This window comes from Wolffia australiana, chromosome 6, assembly GCF_029677425.1.
Source record: "Wolffia australiana isolate 7733 chromosome 6, ASM2967742v1".
Classification (NCBI taxonomy): domain Eukaryota; kingdom Viridiplantae; phylum Streptophyta; class Magnoliopsida; order Alismatales; family Araceae; genus Wolffia; species Wolffia australiana.
Genome location: NC_135840.1, coordinates 7,050,920 through 7,072,543, shown reverse-complemented (window position 1 = coordinate 7,072,543; position 21,624 = coordinate 7,050,920).

Here is a 21,624-nt window from a genome sequence, read left to right as displayed (position 1 = left end):
TGAGTGTGCAGACCCACCGGAAAGGAATTCCCAACAACCGAAAGTGAGGTATTACACTCAAGTTGACAACTCCACTCCAATGGGATACCCTCTGATGGAACCTCGGTACGATGCCCAGGGGTATTCGTACAGAATAGCTCCCGCTGCATATGCGGCCTCTACTCCACCTACTGCACTGTACGCGTAGAGTTACCAACAGGTCCAGGTGGACCACTTTACTCCACTGGCCAACTAGCCTCATCGACCCAATAAGGCCCAATTCCTAGTCAAGCCCCTAACTATGGGCCGTCCACAACAACTGTGCCACACCCTTATGAGACACCACCGGTACCCCCATTAACCCACTTGCCGTATGCGGCGGCACAGACTTATGCGTCGCGAGAGCAGTATCCTACTCCACAATTACTTCCCGCACATCATATGCCGCCACAGCAACATGCCTACCAGTTCAAACCCTGACATATGGACCGAAATAGGGGAAAACCATCTCGTGACGTGTATTAAACCCATATGAGAAGGGTGGCTATGAAAGACCTTTGGCGGTTAATTTTCAGGAATGATCTACTGCCATGGAGTTTGTCTTGACATGCTCAATAAACAGCTATCTATTGTGAATGTTCTCTTTGAAAACTGGCATTTGACATCAACGTGATTCAAACCTCTTGTCATTATTCAAAAACATAATGGCTAAATGACAGTCACAATGGAGTTTCAGCTTTTGTTTATTTCATCAGCAACTCTAAAACTTGTGACTGAATTTTTCAGCCAATATCAAATTTTTCTGGTTGAACTATTCCTATTGTCTCATCGATGTCTCAATTCAAAAACACAGTCTTGACATATATCTAATGTATCTAAATATTTAAATGTACCACAACTACCATCATGGAGGTCTTTTGATAAAAATTGAGAGAAAGTCTTGCTGTAATCTGTGTCTTCTTGTTGAGTAAACCCTTTCACAACAAGACAAGATTTACGTTAATATGTTCTCGAGATATATCCTCTTTGAATTAACCTAGTATTTTTTAGCTATTAATAGGTATAGAAATGGGAGACACACTATTTTTCAACATTCCTTGTCGACTATCATATTCCTTTAGGTCCAAATTCCAACCTGCCTAGCTCTTTTAAACAGCAATCAAAAGATTTAGTTCCAAGTTTCATGGCTTTTTTATGTATTATAAATGGAAAAAATATCTAAATCAGATCAATAATTGTGTTAAAATGTCAAACATATCATAGGGTCAATCACATGCAAATTTAAAAGGCCAGCCTTCTTTTCATTGAACCTTTAAATATACTGCACCAAAAAAGACAATTCCCAGTTCTATAGAATCAGATCGATGTAAACAAGAGATCTTCGCTTGAGAAAATTCTGAAAAACTTGTTGGAAATATTTTCTGGGAGTGAAAATTTTGTCTTTCATTTGGATATTGATTTTGAAATACCAAGGAGAAGGGAAGTTTGAAATTAGGGATCAAAGTTGTATATGTGGACTTCAAAACCTGAAATAGCTTAATGGTAATTTATCAATAGTGCAGCAGTCATATGCATTGAATATGATTAGACAATATTAGGTATGTTTAATATGTTTTACTTAAGATATCACCATTGTATAGTCATATCTTTGTGCAACTAATATTCATTAAATGATAGATAAATTCAGACTTAAGCATCCAAAGGTAGTAGTTAGGAGATTGAAGAAGCTATTAAACCAACCACATTAGGTCAAATCCAGATAAAAAATTTGAATGGTGTTAGATAACAAGTTTATCTTCATGTGATAGAAAGTTAACATCTTAAATCCATGATTCAGCTTGTTCACTGTATTGGCAAACAAATCAGCCTTTTAATTTAACTATGGGCAATGTTGGGTCTTCCCTTACAATCATTTAAGTAGTTGGTTAAGGAGCTATTGTGCTTGATAACAGACAAATGGAAAGGATGACATATATGTGTACATCAATTCTTAAACAATTAAAGCTGGAATGGCTCGTTTTATACTAGGTTTTGTTTGTTTTCCCTCCATAAACGAGATGCAAATGTTGGTATTCTTGTCATCAAAGGAATATATCAATTCAATTAAGTCTATGATTAGATTTAAGATCAGGTATATTGTGCGATAATTACATGGAATTGTTAATTATGAACTTGCTTTTTGCCCCCTTTGCAATAGTGTGCAATTTTTTTTTGATGGGACATCTACATCAACTATATAGAAATCCTGCGACTCAATAGAGAGCCCCCACTAGCTATAATTGATTCATCATAGATACTAACTTTAATATTTGTAAATAGACAACTAAAAGTGAAATTTTCCAATTTAGAAACATAAACTAAATTTCCTCAAAAAGACGGTACAGCAAAAGTCTCTTTGAAATGTACATGACAATAAAACTTAAAGTGCAACCTAAACATCCCTATTTCCACAACTTCTGCTTCATTATTGATCCTCATGTAGATGAATTGTCCACAAATACTCAGTTTCTAGTAGTAGAAGCTGTAACCCAAAATAAAGAAGCTAACATGAATGCTACCACCGTAGTTGAAGCATGTCTTGTCTAGTAGCACAAGATTAACTTTTGAATAAACTAGACATATGTGAGTAACTTTCTTTTCTCTAAAAAAATCTAACTTCAAACAGTTGTTCTTAGTGTCCCCTTTTTTGCTCCATTGGAAACAAGTAACAACTTTATCCTACTTTTGTTGGTTATTCTGATTTGGCTAATTTTCAGCTTCTTTTGGTTTTGGCCGCTTATTTATTTTTCTCTTTAGAGTTGTTGTCAAATAAATGCCTTCATTGCCCGCTATAATCAATTTTTGTTTTTCTCGATGACAACGTGAAATCAAATTGTTAAGGCTCATTAGTTGCCTCTGAACCTTGTACGCTAACACGAGATGTTTATAATACGCAAGAAGTGAATATATCAGAAAATGCACAAGCACCTTGTCAACCTCATCCATGCCGAATTGTGTGATTTTAATTCATAAAGCTGACATCTCCAAAACATGTTCTCAAACGTGACCCTAGCCATAAAACTTCATAGAAATCAACTTGTATGAAAGTTCATGAATTTCTCATTTTTCATGAATCACAAACATTTTTTTTAACTTCTACCATGAACTCGATGGGCAAGATATCTTCACAAATGAGTTCTTCTTGTCGTGATTTATGGATGACACACTGAAAGGTAATCAAACTCGAGCAATTTTATATTTCCAATGCTTCTGGCTTTTATTTATCAGATTCATCTGGTTTTTCTCATCTCATGCTATAATCAAGATGTGAGTATTTGTGGCCAATCATAAAATATTTCTTCAATGCCTTAAACTTATTGGGATGTAAGGTAGGAATTCTATGCCCTATATTGTGAGGTACCCTTTTTCTCACTGCAGAATAGGATAAATAACTCATACAACAAACTAAATTGTCAACAAAATAAAAAAACCATTGTCTGCCGTTAGGTACACAATTAATGTATCATATTTGGGTGATAACAAAAACAGCAAGTTACATCTTGTTGTGCATACCAATATGATGGAGAAATTCATTGTCAACTAGCAAAATCTCTCTTTGGACTAACTCACAAATCCCAATACAATTACCAAATATTTGTCTAATGCAACTGCCTCTCTTTGGGCCAACTAGGGCCGACATTTAACATGTATACACAACATCCAGTGTTCAGAATAAACGAGTTCCACGGTGTATGGTGTTAAAACCATGAGAACAACTTATATCCTAACATAAAAATTATATTCTATCTAAATTTGGCTTTAGAAAAGTCATCTTTCAACTGAAAATTTATAAGATTCAAGATCCCATCAAAAAATAACTTTAACCATTTTAGGCTTGAAAACACACATAAAATCAATCTAATGCAACAAAACATGAAAATATGGTCATATTAACATACTAAATTACATGTTCTTAGTCTTTCAAGGCTGTAGGGAGCCAAAAAAATAGTCAGTCAAAATAAATGGGCTAGAGTAGCCTAAATAGGGCCCTAAAGGAAGTGATATTATGAGCGATCGCCACCAAGATGGACTCATATCTCTAGGGGGCAATAGCTGCCTATAAGCACCCAATTAGGAAGCTTTTTGGCAGCAAGCATTAGGCCCCACAAGGGTCCCCCATGAAACAGCCAAAAATGGGCCGCCATCAACTTAGGGCAGTAACTGCTGGAAGAATTCAGTGCCTAAAGGTAGTCACTAGCCCTGGATGAAGCACCATCATCATTCAGAAGAAAACTTATTTTGGGCAGTGTTTTTCACTAGATAAGGTTGGGACATTGAAGCCCTATCGTCATTCGTACAGTGCCATCGCAGCCCAGGTCTATCCAACCTATCTCACCATGATCAAGTATGACCGCAATATCACTAGTGTCACTTTATTATACCAGATGGCATCGGCCACACACATAACTATATATGAAAATACTTCAACAGATGCAATTAGTAAATGTTTTTTGATTTTCTATTATCCATCCTATTCATTCCAATTGCTAGATCCCTATTCCTCCCACGAATAATGATTCTTCCTTCTGACCTTGTTGTTTAATTCATCTCTAACCATCGTATCGGATCCGGTTCTCTTTAATCCTTCAAAATGCTTTGAGTTACATGAATCTACTGTACAAATAAATTGGAAGTAAATACCAAAATTACAAGAATATGAAAATTAATCCATGTCATATTCCTCCAATGAGGGTGAAACTAAGATTAATGAATCATCCTATATACTTGCAGCGTATCTTAGCCATGACATTTGCACAATGCCTAGGAAAGCATTTAACTTTCCAGAAACCTTTATCGGTATCCATGTTTTCAGATTCTGAAATCCATAGTGGAAGAAGCACACAGGTGTTAAATGCTATTATCAAAGACTATGTTACTGCACATGGAGCACCATTTACACTTAATTGTGAACTCTATTTCAGCTTATTGTCAGAACCATGGAACATAAATAATAATGTTAGAGAGATGTATAGTACTTTTCCCATTGTAGGCGTACTAAGTTGTTTGGCGAACGCTCAGATATTGACATTCATTATCCTCCAAGGGTTTGACCAAAGTATCAAACCTTTCATGCAATCATAACCACGCATATGAGTACACTCTCCTTAGACACTAATTTTAAGAATAATGAAGATGTAAAGGAGCCACGCGTGGTAATAAAGTTCTTGATGGGGGACCATCGCACTGACCATGCCACATAACATCAACAGACCTCGTCGCGCAGCTCGAGCCAATGTCCATGGCCCTCGCTCAAATACTTGACATCATTAATGACTGTGAGATATGCACTTATTTTCTTGTATTTCTATTTTCTGAACAGTTCAGATTGGGCCGCCGTATTTGGGCTCATCCACAGTTATTTTATTTCACATTGTTTTGACATTTCTTGGGAAACCACGTCACGAGACGGTTTTCCCCTATTTTTGCCTGACTTGGGCATCCTCCCTCCCCTATATAATGGGATAGTATGCCCAAAGGAAGCCTTGGAGTTTAATTGAAAAAAAAGAAAGTTCATATTCGATTGGGCTCCTGCCTCCTCCCATTTGGGAGTTATCTTTTATCATTTTTCTAGCCTAGCATAGATCGTGGGAATTGCCTGCCATGACATTCGGCCCGTGTCAATAATCTTGTGGAGGAACCATCGCCACGGCATTCCATTGTTGCTCTTGAAGGTTTTCATCCAGAAGGTAAGTTTGTTGATTTGGATCTGCATCAAGAAGTGCCAAGAACTTTCTCCTTGGGCTGTTCTTGAGATCATCATCGTCGTCTTGGCCGTGGCCTTGCCGCCGCCACTTTTGCCGTCGATGTCACCACCACCCAGCGCCCTCACCCCTCGCGCCCTCGCACCCATGTGCCTCTGCCCGCACGCCCGCACCTTCAAGCCCACCTGCCCGCAACCGGGGCACCCATGCGCCCGGAACCCTTCCCCAACCCTCCCCGCACACCCGCACCCAAACACCCACACGGCCGGCGCATCGCGGCCACGCGCCTGCACGCCCACACCTGTGCCTGCACGTACGCACGGCTCGTGCCCCTGTGTACCCACACCTCCATGTGCCGCACCTGCGTTGTCCGCCTACCCACGCACTGCACTGCCTCCATTGTTCCTCCGCCAGGACTATGATCATCGCCTTGCAAGCATCAAGCCATGCTCGGTTCGCGCGCTCCATGCCCTCCTCGCACTCTGTGCATGTGGGATCACGCCCACGCCTGATCCTCCGCCCACGACAATGGATATGATCTGAGAGATAACTCTTTGCCATGGACTTTCGGGTCTTCACCCATCAGGTGCTGTTGTCCCCCCCTTTAAAATTGCAGTATTATTACTTCTTTTTGTGCTGTCTTCCATACTTGCTCCTCTGCATGGATTTTACCAACAATTCATTAGGACTAGCCACATTTTGTTGAGAGGCAGGTTTTTCTTGTGATAACCGTTAGGTCACTATCAGTAGAGGTCGAGGACACCTCTAGACACGTCGTGTCCCTTACTACATAGACGTCTAGTTGGTCCTATCGGGTCATTAGGAGTCTGATCGTGAATGGTCCACTCCCAAACCTTTAGTTGATCGTCTTTCATATTCAGCAATTGCCACTACATTTCTCAATTGATTTTCTCAATATATTTCATCAACTATTCATTTCATCCATCTACCACCTGTCTTGTGTTGTAACACAGGCGGATGGATCCCGACGCTCTTCGTGTTACATCAGTTCTTCATGTGTTGTAACTTTAGATCCAACGTGAATGGAGCAAGCTCAAAAATAGAACTACCGTCAAGGAGGCTACTCCATAGATTGTGACCATCGTGGTTCCCTAAACTCCAACTCATATCAACAAATGAGAACTAAGCCAAAATATCAAATATGCTCCAAAATTGGACACGAGGCCAATATTTGCAATGATCCATTTGGTTCCTTTTTAGGACATATAAGAGCAATTATTACACCCTAGACACAAGCATTTCTGAACATTCAGTGCAACAAGCGCACCTTGAGTCACCAGGCTCTCCTTTTACTATCATACCACAAAAAGTATAGAGAGATGGACTTAGAACTTCCTGCTACAGCACTCTCTTAATACACTATCATTTGAGAGATGGCACGCTTATCAAGGGTGGCATACACAATGTCTTATATTCCTCCACTATTGCCTTCACCATCAGCATATGTTGTAATGCAGGCCACTACAAAGCAATACTGTCAGGGATTAGCCCACTTTGCCATAAATGTTTTGAAAATCACTATTTCTGGTTGTGAATTACCTTCAGCTGACATTTCTAAAGTTGATGCCTGCAAATAATGTAGTGTTTCTAAGGTCCAACTACCCTTTCCTATATAATCAAATTTTTGTAAGCCACTCGAACTCGGTCACTTATACTTTTATGAATCAGCTTCAATTCTGCCACATTTCTGTTTCTCCTAATGTGTTTCCTTCATTCATGCATATAACAGGTACACCTAGATCTACCCCCCAGGAATAAGAGAGATATCCTTAAGTTGTTGATTCATTTTTGACAACTAGCGGAACACAAAATTAATCACCAAGCTCTCACATTTTAGTCTGATTGGGGAAGGAAATATCCCTCTATCCATAAAAATCTAAACGCATAAAGAATCTAGCATCAGATCTCCTGCCCGTACACCCCTTCAATAAATGAGATGACCGAACAAAGGCATTGGTATATAATCAAAACTTTCCTAGTGATGATGCACGATGCTTCCATCTTCACAGCATCCAATCTCGATGAATCCTAGCCTTCTACGTCCCTACCACATTGTCTAATGAGTTACATATGCTACTCACCAGAACCACACCCTCGATCATGTCCACCATCCATCTCTAGTCATAGCCCCTTCAAGAATCCCTATCCTTCCTCAAACTGCCACACCCACCCCCTCACTAAATCCCCTTTAAAACTTCCCCACCTCTATGCTCAATTGTGCCCAAATGCTTTGAGCAGATGAACCAGAAATTAGCGCAAGAAATTTTGTTTGTGTCTTAGATTTTATGCTGGAAAATATTTTTTCTGCAAGCATTGAACAAGTAATGGCCACATAGGAAGCATGTATTGGATAAGTGAATTTAAATTTAATTTATTTTTCAAGCTTCTCTATTGATTCACGTAGTTAAATATGATACAATTAATTCAAAGCGTTGAAAAGTAATCCAAAATAGTATTACAAAAATAGTATTCATATTTAACCTAATTTCTTCAAATTTAATAAACTAAGTTTTGGAACTTTTATGACAAAATTACAAATGTAAATACTAATAAATTCCAATTAAAGTACATTCTGAGTGCTTTGAGAGCACTAAGCACAAATTGATGGCAATGCAAATGAGTCGAGTTCACAAGAGGAAAAAGCTACCCTCGTTGATTATCAATGACAGCATGGCAGACTGATAAGCCAAAGAGAGGGATAAAGTTTGCACGATTTTAATCCCTTGTCATTGTCCTGTTGTGGGTAAATGGGAAACCAGACTCTACGAACCCTAGGAAAGGCTTATACAATGAAATTTATAAAACCTTAACTTAAGATGTATAGAGATATTTAAAGAATTCGTCCAAGGGAAGCTAGTAAGGAATTCAATTTGATGATTTTATTGCTAGTTCAATCCTAATTAGAGCTGATTTGATCTTCAACGAAGATCAAATCAACCTAATTAGACAAGGAAGTTAGAAAGGGGGATAGAAGATATGAGAGGAATAGAAGAAATATGGGGCTCTAAATTAAAATATTTGATCCAATTGAGAGGATCAAAGAGTTCAATCAGAGAGATTAAGGATAAAATTTTGATTTATTTTGGTTGGTTCTATAGGCTTGATATTTCAGAAAGAACTACTCTATTGGATAATAAAATTGGAAATTCGATATCCTAAAGATTAAACCTTTTTTATAAGTTCTTTTTCTTAGTATGCACTTGGAATAGCTAGGTAAATCTCTCAATTTCTCCTCTCAATCCTAGTAAGGGCTTGTACATGCTGCTCAAACCAAGAAATTTTGACGTTCAGACCAAAATCAAGAAGAACGATCAAGAAATTCAACTAACATCATCCAAAATACACCAAAATTTCAAATACAAAGAAGCAAAAAGTACCAAACAGGTTAATCCAAGCTTAAGCCCCTCTCTATCTTGCAGGTGTGATAGCGCACCATCCAGAATGTGTTCCCCCTCTCAAAATTCAGTTTTTATACGTAGGTTACATGGTAAAAATTACCATTTTACCCCCATTAAGTAATTAATGTTTATCTATCAATGTTGGCTTTATCTGAATGATCTAACCAAGCAGATAGAAAGAGGAGCTCAAAATGAGCAAATCCATAAAAAATCATCTTAATCGGACTTCAGGATCAAGAGTTATGAATAAATCAATATAAACCAATTTTAGCCATTGGATTTAAATCCATGTATTTATTATTTTTGTTTTTAAACACGCAACGATGTGTCATTCGTTGACGAATTTTAAACTTCAAATGGCGGAATCATTCTTGTTGCACCACGTACCCCATTCCTGAAATCAAAATAAAGAGAAACATATGAATATACACATCGTGCAAAGTGCTTTGCACATATGTGTGCGCTTGTGCTAGTGTTTCCCAATCAAAAATCGCCCAGTCATCAACGATGCATGCACTGTGTATGCACTGCACAAGAGATAATTCCCTGGAAATTTGCAGAAAATTTGCCCATTATATGTGCGCATGCAAAACGACGCTACCCTAAAAATATTTATGTATATATCCTTTTTGCTTTCTCTCTCCTCCTTATTCTCATAAAACCATGAAAAATGCTGCGTAATTGCAATAAACCCCTGTAACTGTTTAAATAATATCTTTACACCAGCACACACGACCAAGAGCTGTTTTAAATGGTAGAATTGCACCGAGAATTTACAAAAAGGCCCCTTGAAGTCAGAAAATTACTTTAACACTCATTTTCCCTTATAAATATATCCTTTTCCTCTTTTAAAATCCATTTCTTCCTCAAATAAGCCTAGAAAAATCCAATAAAATCCTTGAAAATCATAGGAAATTCCATAAAATTCTAGAAAATTCAGTAATTCATCCCCACACTAATTAACCTCAAAGGTAAATTTTAAACCAGTCATTTTTGTCTAAAAATAATTATTTCAAGCTTAAATAAATCCCTAAACATTCATCAAATCAACAGAAAATTAGGGAAAAGTCAGAAATCACTTGGAAACATTGATTACATGTAAATGTATGACAAAAACCCCATTCTAATCTCGTTGAATGCATAAAATTTAGCTAAATTGCGTGAAATAAAGACCGAATTTAGGTTGTTATCACAGAGCATCACTAAGATGTGGAAATGCCCAAGCACATGTGATAGACCAAAAAGGTGCCACGTAATCATAAACAATTTGAAACCATTTTGGGATCATTTCATTTGTATTATCTCCAATTTTATATAAAATTTTCATTTCATGCACTAAACAGAGCAAGTGATAAAAAATGAGTTTATGTCATTTTTATACATAATATACATCTCTCTCTAAATAATATACATCACTCTCTTTCTATAACTCTCTTTTGGGCATTTGGTCAAAGGCCTTCAAGGAATTTGACTAAATTACCCCCTTTAACTTCCAAAAATATATTATAAAAACCTATATAAAACATATATTAACTATATAATAACTCATTAAACACCGATAAAATTCCATAACTATAGACCATCTTCATCTCTTTTTACTTATCTAAGCATTTATTTAGTTAGATAATGAGTTCATTCGCTCCCTATCTATCATCTTAATTTATATAAATACTTCTGTAGATTACTTATCTAGACTTAATTTAATAATATTTCCTTATCTATCAGATTTCTACTTCCGTTGTTATTTTTATTTTTCTTCTTGTTTGGTCATACTAAACAAATTACTCTTTTTAAGTACCTTCTACTTCTGCCCTAACTATATTCATATCATCCTGAACTATCATTTCTAATATCTTAATTTTTTATTACTCTTAGTATCTATATAATGCTCAAACTATATGCATATCACCCACCAGCCCCGTCAGCACTTTCCTCTCCTCATTATTACAAGGACCAGTCCCTTCTATAAAGGAATCAGAAGAGAGGAAGGCATTGACGGGGCTGACAAGGCATGTTGACGTGACAAGATGACATGTAAAGTGGGTACACAATTATAATCCGTGTCCACGGCCGTGATTTAATCACAGCCTTTGAACCCAGATAAGGGCAATCAAAAGACCGAAGACAGCTCTACCGAATATCGCCCTTGGCCATCGACACTATCGCCACCCTTCATCAGACGACCTAGGAGGTCCCTCCCAAGTCATTAAAGGGGACCCGAGGGCCCCAATTTCAACCATCTCTTGACCTTAAGCCCTCAATAGCAGCGGAGATCCCTTCTGTGTTTGGAAGCAGACTGCAGCATTGTGACAATGCCAATGGCTGTAGACAGCAAGGAAGGCGCCAAAGAAGCTCTAGAGCAGCTTGGATTTGCACCTGGACAGAGTAGAAGGGCGAAGGACCGCAAATACTAAGGTTACGTAGCACCGAACAGCACTGCCACTCTAACTCTTCGAATTTGGGTGATTCAGATTATCTTATGAGTTCCTTCTGTTTATTTTATGTTTTTACTCATTCTAGATGCTTAATTTCTAATTCAATCTTTATAGTGATTGATGTTTCAATATCGTAGTCTTTTTTAGGCATATTTGCAATCATTTTGTGTGCTTTTGAGTCTTAGATTGATTTATCTAAGTTCGAGCTCACAACCTTTTAAAATTTGAAAACATATTCACCCCTCTCACCTAATCGACTTCTATCGGTCGTTCTGTTGAACACCAGAGGGTCTTTCAGCAGAACTACCTCTTCTACCCCAATTTTTGTCAATAAAAAAACTATAGAATATATAAAAATGATATAAAACTATATAAACTATATATAAACAATTATTTCGACCCCCTCTCGGGCATTTGGTCGAGCACCTTCAACCTGTTAGACTAAATAACCCATTATACTACCAATTTCTTAATATAAAAACACATATAAAAATAATAAATACATATAAAAACATCTATAATACCAATAGTAATTTCATAATGAATATTAAATCTATATAAGGGGTATTCCGCCACTATAGGCAACCTTACATTAATATAATATATTAACTACTCTAAATACTCTCTTTTTCCTCTCTTAATGTATTTTTATCCACCTGGATACTTATGTAGTAATATTATATTAAATAATTACTTTAATTTAGTACCTGATACGGTCAAATAAGGGTAGTATTTGCATGCATTCTTCGTCTTTAATCTCTTGATGTTTCGTTCAACATTGCCAAAAATTAGTTCAGGCCTTCAACTTTTTCCAAACAATTAAAAAGCAAACTTTTTCTACTCAATTGAGGTCTCCATCAATGCTCTGACATATATTTTACTGGTTACATAGTTTGAGATTTCTTACAATATTTCAGGGATATTTCTAAACCCCACTAGACTCAATGAGTGAAGTAAGATAAAAATATAACAATTTCCCTTGTATGTTGACTTTTTAGGTGAAATATTGACTTTCGGTGGTCATAAAATTACAAAATTTTATGAGGAGGTCAAGACATGAGTCTTGAAGCTTTGAAAAATATTTCAGATCACAAAGAGCTATGAAGAAAAAGATGCATGCTAATCAGTGGAGCTGACTCAACCAATAGTGTTGTTGTGAATGAGCTCAAAGAAAATTTTGTGGAAGGTCCTTGGAGGCTTTGCGGATGTTAAAAACACCTGAGGACTCCAGCTGACAGTTTTGTTTGGAGGAGCGCCCAGGGTTGGGATCCAGTCCAGGATTCATAAGGTGGAACCCATCCATCCATCCATCCATTCCAGCTGAAATCCAAGGGTTAGGGATGATTGTAACTAACTCTAACCAACTTGGTCTTTTCCCTCCAAATTTGACCTAGAGGGAAAGACTCTGATTGGTTGGGGCCTGATCACCTGGATTAAGGCCTCAATAACTCAATTGTGGACGTTCATTTATGATCCAACAACTAGGAATGACTAAAAAAAACATGTAGCACTGTAAAGGGCCCCCTCACCCTCTATGAGAGTATCCAAGAATGGTTAATTGTTTTGTTCCGCTTTCTACATCTGTTTAGCATTTTACAAGGTCCATCTTTATCCTGATGGTGCAAGGAGTTTTCAAGGAGCATCCTGGATCTTGAAGCCAGTTGTTAGGGAGCTGAAGAGATCACCTTGGGCCCCCTCGACGTGACAAAAAGATTCCTCTCTTCTTCTAATTCTTCTTGCTCTCAGTGTTTTCCGAAGCTTATTGGCTATCATTTAAGCAAATAGCCACCGTCCTATGCTTATGAATGCCTACTTACATGTATCAAAACGACTTGTGGAACTCCAGATATTATTGTTTTGGTCCACTACACGTGAGAGCACCTCCCCCAGCACAACCAGCGGCAGAGCACCGAAGCCCATCGCACACGTGGGCACTTTCGTCCGCTTAATCAGTGATGGAGCACCCAAAGACTGCACGCACGTCTCTCTCTTCACTCAAATTATCAGGAATCGTTCACATACTGAGTTGACCCAATTCTGTAATGATTTAGACAACTCTCTCTCATCTGATTCAACAACTCTGAACCGCACAAGTGAATTTCAATATGTTTAACTTTAGAATTTTTTATCTATGTCTGGTGATGATTAAAAATTCTGGAAAATTCTCAAAACTAATTATGTGTCTAGGTTCTTTGCAGAAATTTTTCCATACCTAGTAAAAATAATATTGATGTTTTTGCTCTGAAAATAAACCCTCTTAACAAATAAAAATCTTATCAAAGAGACTTATTAATTACTGCTAGTAAGGTAATAAATTTGTTGATTGGTTGCTTACTGACCTTACAAATGACCTAGTTAGTGATATTCTCATCATCAACTTTGAACCCCTTAGTTGGACAAATCAAATGGTGTCATTGCCAAGGAGCAAAGACTAGTCTTCTGGATTGAGTTTCAATTTGTTTTACTCTCTACCTAGTTAAGGGTAAATTTACCCTTAACAGGTATAATCTCATCTTTTCTCTTTGAGTTTATGTTCTTAACAAGGTCCCAAAAGAAGACTTCTATGACACGAGATCAAGAAGAGAACAATTTAAACAAAGATCTTGTCAAAATCCAAAACAATGGGATGGAGGGAAATTGCCAAGGTCAGCAGAGACGCCAACTACCTTGCAATCCTGCAAGAAAGACTCTGTTAGAGCAAGTGAATCCAAAGAATTTAAGAAATCAAGGACATGCATGAAGCAAGCTGGCTTTGTGAAGCACTTGCAACACCAATACTAATCTGGCTGATGATGGTCAATGACACTTCATGATGGGCTAGGAGATTTGTTGAAAATAAATATAGTCATAATGTAGAGGGAGAAGCATCACACACCTTTAACCCCAACTTGGCTTTGATATGATGTAAAAATAAAAAATAGTTGATTTTCACCCAGGAAAAATAAGAAGAGTTCATGATTTTGTAGAGGCAGGAGTTGATAAACCAGAAAAGAGGGTTTTAAGTTGTTACTTCATTATTTCATTGGAGATTCATACCATTAATTGGAAATGAGGAAGTGAGATCACCGATGGTGAAGAAAGAGAAATGGATGACCAGGGTTTCACCAACTTCAAAGCTTGATATCTAAGAATCAAAAAGCTGAACCGTTGAGGGTCATTTTTTTCATCCTCTCTTTATATCCATACCATGTAATAGATTTTGGAATGGAACTTTGTGAAATGTATCCTTAAATTTGCTTTCTATATTTGTATACTGATTGAAATATGGTAGTGTTGTGAGATCCATCACACTTGTTTTTTTGTTTCATGTGTGTGTGGGAAGAGACAACAAAGAAATGGGGGAGCTCACTTGCACTTGCAAAACACCAAGTCATGGCGGTACATAAGGCTCCGCGATATAAATCCTCACCTGAAATTATTTCTTCTGAGCATCATAATTAGGTCACAGTCATTTTCTCATCTCATTTTACAATAACATTAAATATTTAAACCTTATGATCATGTCTCACACATTTATTGTTTCCATCCTTCCTTGATCTCACTCTTTATCCCACTACACGACTGGTTCTTTCCATCACACCATGTCCATCTATAAACTTACTTATCTCGTTATTACCTGTCATCAACTATCTTTATAATCATTTATCAGTTCAATAATTATTGTGCTCTTGATAATTTATTTTTTATATGTATCTAATCTCATTAATCACGCTAATTAATTATCATTCTTTATTCAGAGGATCTGTATTCATAACTAGCTAAATTTACTCATGTCAGTACACGTTTATATTTTAATTGATCATAGGAAAAAACTCCAATGATAATTCTAAACCCTCCTGAGTTTATCGCTTACTTATTGGGACGTTTGGCATTCCTTTCTTTGAAACCTTGAGGTTGGCTAACACCTACCTTTCTACATTAGCTGGAATAACTTTGATCAATTTCAAACATTAAGAATTTATTTTTTCTTATTTGAATAATAAAGGGAGATTTTGGTGGATCAGTTCTATCTACTTATATTCCCTTTCTCTTTTTTATGGATTTTATTTTTCCTCCCATGAGAAATGATTATCTTAAAGTATCCAATATTTCATTGAAAATCATCTCTCCCTATCTCCCTGTGACCATCTCTCTTCATCTCTCACCATTTTGCAAGCTCTCTCTCTCTTGGTCTCTCTTGCCATCAATGTTTCTCTCTATGTCTCTTAGTTTTTCTCACCATCTCTCTCACTCTCTATGTACCGTTTTCTGGCTGATGGCCTCTCTCTCACCATCTCTCTTGGTCTCACAAATGAGAGATAGAGGGATAGACCATAGGCAAAGAGTTAGAGATGAGGAATAATTGAGAGAGAACCAGAAAAGGACAGATATATATATATATATATATTATATAGATGGATATATATATATAAATAGAGAGAAACCAAGTGCAATCAAAACAAACATGAGCAACAAGACGGAGAGGGGAATTTGAGAGAGAAAGATAGAGCGAGAAACAGATGAAAAATAAGAGCTGAAGAGAAAAAAAGAGAAATGAGAGTGATGGGAGAGAAAGATGAGAAACAAGAGCAATCATTGAGAGAAATGACAAAAAAGAGAGAGAGAAAGGAGAGGTAGTGTGTGTGTGGGTGTGTGTTTAATAAGATCAGTCAATGTCATCGTGTGCAGCACCATCATCATTATATAGTTTGGTGGCACCACCACCCAAGTCTGTCAAGCATGTCTCATCACGACCAAATATGATGGTAATACTGCTAGTGTAACATCATAATACAATGTGAATTCATCCACCATGAATAATCAGATACACAAACACTTCAACAAACGAAATTAGTCAAGTGCTCTTCTCTCTCTCCTTTTCGCCCTCTTCATTACAGTCTCTATATCTCCATTCTATGAACTCTCAATGGTTCTTCCCTCTTATTCTAGTGATTCATTCATCTCATAACATTGTATCAGAGCTGATTCTTTTGGGTCCTGAAGAAACCTATTAGTTAAATGAAGCCATCATACAAAAATCTTATAGGAAAATACCAAAATTTCTCAAGTGAACGGTCGTGCTAAATGAACCAAGCCATATTTCCCTTGTGGTAGTGAAACTCATACAACTGAATCATCCTATATGATTGTGTTGTGTCTAGGCCATCATTTTCCCACAATATTGAGGTAAGAATTTGACTCCCAACAAACCTCCGTCAATGTCTATGTTTCAGATTCTTAACACCAATGGTGCAAGAAGGACATGTCTGTCATCACCACCATCACATCATTCATAATAGAAAAACTGCTACATATTATTCAAGACTATGATATTTCACATAAAACATGTTAACACTCAACTATAAATTCTCCTTCTACTCAGGCTCAGAAATAATGGAGCTGACAAATAACCTCCCCAACCTGAAATGAGGTACACAAAACATAGACAATTTGGTTCCAGAGATCCACAGTACTGTCCCAGCTCTAGATGTTGTATGTTGCTCCATGAATGAGCGGACATTAAAGTTCACCACCCTCCTAGGGTTGGGACCAAAGGATCAAGCCTTTCATACAAGCATAACTATGCACACAAGTACACTATCCTTAGACGCAATTGTTGTCATGCTTTAATTTGAATAAAATATGATTCTCTTTGGTGATGTTGAACATGCCAAGGAACCACGAGTGGAAAATAAGATGTAAGGTGGAACTGAGCAACATCAAAAACAGAACTACCGTCGAGGGAACTTTTCAGTTTTTAGCTATCTTGGACCCAAACAATCTGACCCAAGTCAACAAGGAAGAACTCAACCAAAATATAAATATGATACCAAATTATACACCAGGCCAATGTATGCAAAGATCCATTTGGTTCCCTACAAGGATACACAGGAGGAAATATCACACCGTAGACACCTATAAGCATCTTTGATCTTCCACTACAACAAGCACACCTCGAGTCATCAGTTGCTCCTTCTACTCTCATAACACCATATAAGTATCTAATCAGGGAAAATTGTCATTGTGGACTTAGAACTTCCGGCTACCCCACTCCTTACCAAGTGCCTAACAAGCTAGATGTTGGAGACGGCTCAGGTTTTCACATATCCTTTACTGAAATTACATCATTATTGACACTACAATAGTCTTATTAAAAACAGCATATTATATGTCCCAAAAATTAATAAAACTCATATAGCTATTTGTCATCTTACTCTTGATGGTAATGTGTCTGTTGAATTCCATCCTTGTGCTTCAATTATAAAGGACCCGCTAACTGATAACATGCATCTTTAGTGCCTTATATTATTATATTTATGCGTATTTATGCATTAAATTACTCATATTTGCATGTTATCAAGCTTAAAATGATTAAATCTATTTTTAGAACAAATTTCTGAAATTTTTCTATATTTTAGGATTTTTCTAATAGTATATTCTAAAAGAATATAATTTTTGAGAAAGAATATGATTTTTATGGAATTTTTGGATATTAAATTTGGAAAGATATGATTTTTCTGATTCAAAAAATATATTTATACGTATTTTTTGGGCTTTTATTTGATTTAATATGAAATTTTAAGTATTTTGGTTTTTTTTATGGCATAGTGTGACGTGGCGTGCGGATGCGCCGCCACATCAGCATTGAGAAAGAGATTTTTTCTTTGTTTTTTGTCCTTTTGACATGTACATGTGGCACGGAATATGAAAAGTCGCGGAATACGAAAAGCCACGGAATACGAAAAGCCATGGAATATGAAAAGCCACGGAATACAAAAAGGCATGGAATATGAAAAGCCACGGAATACAAAAAGCCACAGAATACCAAGTGCTTTGACTTCTTAACAGGCACAAACTGATGACATTGATGAAGAGAGAGAAGAAATTAAAGGCTAGGATTGCTTCAACTTCCAACGGCCATAACTTTTCATCTTCCCCTCCTCTTTCTCTCCATACCCTCTAATCTATAAATAGAGGCCTGGATCATTGTAAAAACCATCTTGAACTTGCTTCCCACTTTTGTGGGCTGATTGAAAGAGAGTGAGTTTTGAGATCCATCAAGAGTGTTCTTGGTGTCTTGGGTGTGTGGAAGAGACAAAAGAGAAGAGGGGGAGCTTACCGGCACTCGCAAATCGCCGTGATCCTGGCGAAACGTAAGGATCTAAGGTAAGTGTCTTCGCCTTACGTTGTTTCTCTCCCAACATCATCGTTATCATAGTTACAGTTTTTTTTTTATCAACGTTTCATTTATCACTTCACTCACTTACGTCCCCACTCTCTCATCTCTCCATCCTTGCCATCGTACCATTCCATATCCAACCACTATCCTCGTTCATACCATAGTTCATTATCGTGTCCGTCACAATCACTTACTCTTTTATTTAAGTTAAATTAACATATAAATTAAGTACTTCTTAATCGATATCACTCGCTCATATCCTTGAATTGTGTTTTTGTCGATTGCTCATTGATCATCACTAGTTTAAGAAAGTAATTCCTTAATCATCGTTCCCTGTGGAGACGATCCGTACTCATCACTAACTACGTATTTTCAAGTACGGTCAAATATATTTTATTGAATAATCTCAATCACCAACGACGAATTTTAACCCTAAAATTGAGATTATCACTTACGCAGGACACACTTCTCAAGGGCATCATGCCCAATGCATTATGCTACTCCATTTCTAGTCACGTGTGTTGGAATGTGGGTGTCTCCAAATATATAGGATCGATGACTTACACATCCAACCGTGAAGGTTTTGAAAATCATTATTTCTGATTTTGACTTTCCTTTAACTTAAATACCCTAACCATAAGTCTGAAACTAAGGTAGTCTTTCTGAGGCTAAATATTTACTGGTTAATACTGAAACTAATATAGGGGTTAGATCCAACTAATGCGTGAATTTTCCGATCTAATCATGTTTTTAAAAATCACTCGAACTCATTCACTCTAATCTTTGTCTATCAGATCCATTTTTATTAAATATGGGTTCTCCTATTGCATTTCTTTCATTGATGCCTATACCACATATACTTGACTCTAACCCTTCAAGAAGAGGACTAATCTCCTTAATACTGAAATTTAATTTCAAAAACTGGTTGACCACAAACTACTGGAACATGCATATCAAACAAATTGGTAAGGGAAAAATCCCAATTTACATCAACCTGTCTGCAAGGAATATACTGTCGGATTTCCTACCCATACACACCTTAAAAGAATGATACCTTGAACCACAAGCATCAACGCATTATCAACACTACCTTAAATATGATACACCGTGCTTCCGCCTTTAGCATATCCAATGTCGGTCACTACCAGCCCCTTAGGTCCTTCACCACTCCCCTCTAGTGATTTGCCTTTACTAGGTAACCCAACATCACCCTCTGTCCTATCCACCATCACGCAGAGTCTCTGGCCCTTCTAGCCTCCGCACTCTTCGTAAAACTGCAACACACATCCCCTCATTAAACATTTCCACCCTAGTCTCAACCCTACACAATTTCTTCCTAAAAATCAAACTCAAATTAGGGTAAAATACTTTGGTTTAGGCTATTTGGTTCATAGAGAAGTTTTTATAATATTCTTTACAAGCATATGAGTAAAAGCCACATACTAAACAGGTATTGAATAAGTAAATTCTAATTTGAATTTAAGTTTTTAAGACATTTTCTTTATTCCCAGAATTAATTATAATTCAATGAAATAGAACTAGTAAAACAAAAACAAAACTAATTTTATGAATGATAGAAATGTAAATTATAATTAACTTATTAATTGAAATTTATATATTCATTTTGGAATTTTAAGAAACTTTATTGATTGAAATACTAATTAGTTATAATTCAAATGTCTTAATAGAAAATTTGGGGGTGTCGAGTGATGGTTGATGGTGATGGATATGAGTAGAGTGGATTATATGAAAAGAATACCATCACTGATTGTGACTAATATGATGCAAGATAAGCGTTGATGAGCAGTAGAAGGGGCACAAGTGATCACAATTTTATAATCGCCAGTGCGATTAATATGGAGGCAGATATGCACCAGATATGGGTAGAGTTCGAGGTGGTTAAAACCTAAATTGTCGACAAAGATAACCAAGGAAAAGGGTCAAGATCTGAGTCCAAGAAATAAAAGTTATCACAAACCTCATTGTCACTTCCCCAATGGGCTTTATGATACTTTCCATTCACATGTCTTGATCTTAAAATCATCCTTCCTTCCTTCACTCTTGGGACGCAGGAATCCATCAAAACAAAGTTTGAATTAGCAAATCAGTACACTAATCGTAATTAGAAAAAAATCCAAGTTTGCATTTTTTATGTGGATGGGGGGTTATAAATGGTAGATCAAAAATGATTTTGTGGATCCAAGATAATGTATTAGAGATAAAAAAAATAAGGAACTGGTCTCAAAATTTCAGCCCCAAACTGATTTTGGATTGTTAGATGTCAATGCTTGAACTGAGATTAATTTGAGCCATCAAAATTTCTCCCTCAGACGATTTCTTTCCTCCTACCCTTGCGATGGATTGCCAGCGTGGCAGGAAATTTCAGGAGGATGTGCAAAAGTCAAAAACATATAAATTTACAATTATATTGATGTCGATAAAATACATAAAAAACCTGTGAATCCATAAAAATCATAATATCAATCTAAAAATACTAATATGTAAACATAGTTTAATAAATCTAGATAAATATTTTAGTATTTACAAAATTATTTTATTCATGAAAATAGTTTTTAAAAATTATGTCAAAATGGATTCTATAAGTGCAATGAAAATGATACACATTTATTTCCATTTTAAGGAAAATATACACATCAATACATGAAATTATTACTAAAAATAGCGTGATCTTTATGATTATACCTATCCCCCTTAAAAATTATAAACAGTCTCCTCCAAGTTCACATTGCCTAGCTGTTAGGTGTTCTCCACCCTTCCCTCAGGGCATACGTCAGAACATCCCTCAGATCCTAATGTCCATCATATCTTGTCAAGAGCCAAGATACATCTCACAAATATTATGTTTTTTTGCAATCACACATGGAATCTTA